Below are 2,291 nucleotides of genomic sequence, written 5' to 3' on the forward strand. Positions count from 1 at the left end.
ACACACACACACACACACACACACACACACACACACACACACAAAGGCCTTTGGCAGCTTCACAGTTTCACTGAGGCAAAACTTTAGAAGAAACAACTGCAATGTGAATGTGAGTATGAAGATGCTTCAAACCATGAATGGATGTTAGAGCACGGCCCAAGTACTGGGACTAATGAGAAGGCAAGCTGTGGTCAGTGGAGCTATGGAGACACTAATCTGTCCGAATAAAACACACACACACACAGAGACACACACTTCCTCTTAGGACAATGAAATGCACCATGGCATAATTCAATTGCACCAAGCCATGATGGGATGACTTGGATGCCATCTTCTTGATGTGACAGAATTCGCCTTTCTTTTGCGCCTGTCTGCCCAAGAGATGTAGTGTAGGAGGGAAAACAGCCATTTATCAAGAGGACATTCTGCACAACAATTGAGGCCAATAGCTCATCGGATTGTGGATTTTAGTCCAATGAAAAAATGACCATCACAAAAGTTAAAAGGGCCTGCCTTCTTACATCACCTTTGTACATTTACATACATTTATCCCCAATCGTAAGAGCATATGATATTAAATATTATAGTATATATCCCAGATCACAATTGCACTGCCATACTTTGACAGCATCATCACATAGACACTGATGCAAGGCACACAATCTACTTTTGGTTCGTTCAAGCTCATATATTCATGTTCTCTACTCTTTACCAGGATATGAGCTCACTCAACATTAACATTGATTCATATCTGATTGAGCTATATTGGAAAACCAAAAAAAAATGTGACCCCATTGCATTGTTGAAATGGATCTGTGGCAGGGAAATGACAGCTGTGCTGTCCATATTTATAGATTTTCTTGATAGCACAGCAGTGCTGGCTGCCTATCTGACATGGGATAGGATTGCAGTTTGTCACACACTACCTCACCCACCCCCTTTCCCCAAAGCCATATCATCCATGTAGCCTCTTTCATATCCCATCTCTCTCTCTCGCTCTCTCTCCCTCTTTCCCTCTCTCTATATCCCTCTCTTGCTCTCTTTCCATCTCTCTCTCTATCCTTCTCTCTCTCTCTCTCTGTATCACCTTTTTCCATTATGAGAAGGCTGACATATGATACTCTCACACTTTCAGGGCCATTATGGTCTCTCTCTCTCTCTCTCTCTCCCTCTTTCTCTCCCTCTCGGTGGCACGGCTTGCTTATGTTTGTTAATTTCTCGTCTCGTCTTGGATGTCAGCGTTGGCGGTGCGACTGAAGCACACAAACAGAGAGCACCTGCGGCCTGGGTATTTGCTCTTTTCTCCCTAATGGATCAGACTGATGACAGATGCACAACCAGTGTGGTGGCAGGAGCTGTACCCATCCAGGACCTTGATGACTGCAGGCCACAGACATGTTACTGCGCTTTGTCTGACCGGTGGGGTGAAACGCCTGGGTGCTGATTGATTTCTTTCCATGTCTGGTCCGTATGGCCGGCCTTGGGAGGACCAGGATGCATGACCCATCTCTTACATGCAGTTTATCTTCATGCTGTAGAATGAAAAGGGAGGACCTTATAATAATAAAAGTTGACTAAAACAATACATACAGTATGTCAACAGCTGTCTGACCAGTCTCTCTCTCTCTCTCTCTCTCTCTCTGTCTCGCTCTCTCTCTCCTCTTCACTACCTCTGTAACATACACAGCTCAGCTCCCATTTGTTATGCTTCACAAAAGACCATATAAGACCAATATCCAATCAAATGTTCTATTAATAAAAGTATGGCATGCCATAGCCTAGGCCATGTGTTGCAAAAGATGCAGTCAAGGACTGCAGTAGGGCATTTATCTGTGTTTTTGTGGGTTTTGTGTGTTCTTTCTTTCTTTCTTTCTTTCTTTCTTACTTTCTTTCTTTTATCACAAATTAATCACAAAAATGCTCCAGCATCAGTATGTAGGGCCCTCCACAATCACATCGTTGGTGACAGTTATATTCACCTTACATAAGCTCCTCATAAACACACCTGTACAATTGTAATAAGCTCCGACTCGAGTAGACTGAAAAGAAAACATAATCTAGGAGTCCAAAGATCTATGAATCGCGCTAGAATGATTCCCCGCAGACCACCCTCGGCGTGACAGGACACATATCTTGGAGAAATGCATGACCACTGCGCGTCAACATCGCGATATTTATGGAGCCTTTCATTGCAAAAGGCTCGGAGAGAGTGTGAACACAGAAAGGGAGGCGGTTGCCAGCTAGCCGGAGGGGAGGAGGGACCAGCGATACGAGAGCCGAGGATCAGAAGC

The sequence above is a fragment of the Alosa pseudoharengus genome, unplaced genomic scaffold, assembly GCF_046254945.1.
Source record: "Alosa pseudoharengus isolate Yale_2024_CS ecotype anadromous, Long Island Sound unplaced genomic scaffold, YU_APseudo_1.1 YU_APseudo_1.1_scf_19, whole genome shotgun sequence".
In the NCBI taxonomy this organism is placed as follows: Eukaryota; Metazoa; Chordata; class Actinopteri; order Clupeiformes; family Clupeidae; genus Alosa; species Alosa pseudoharengus.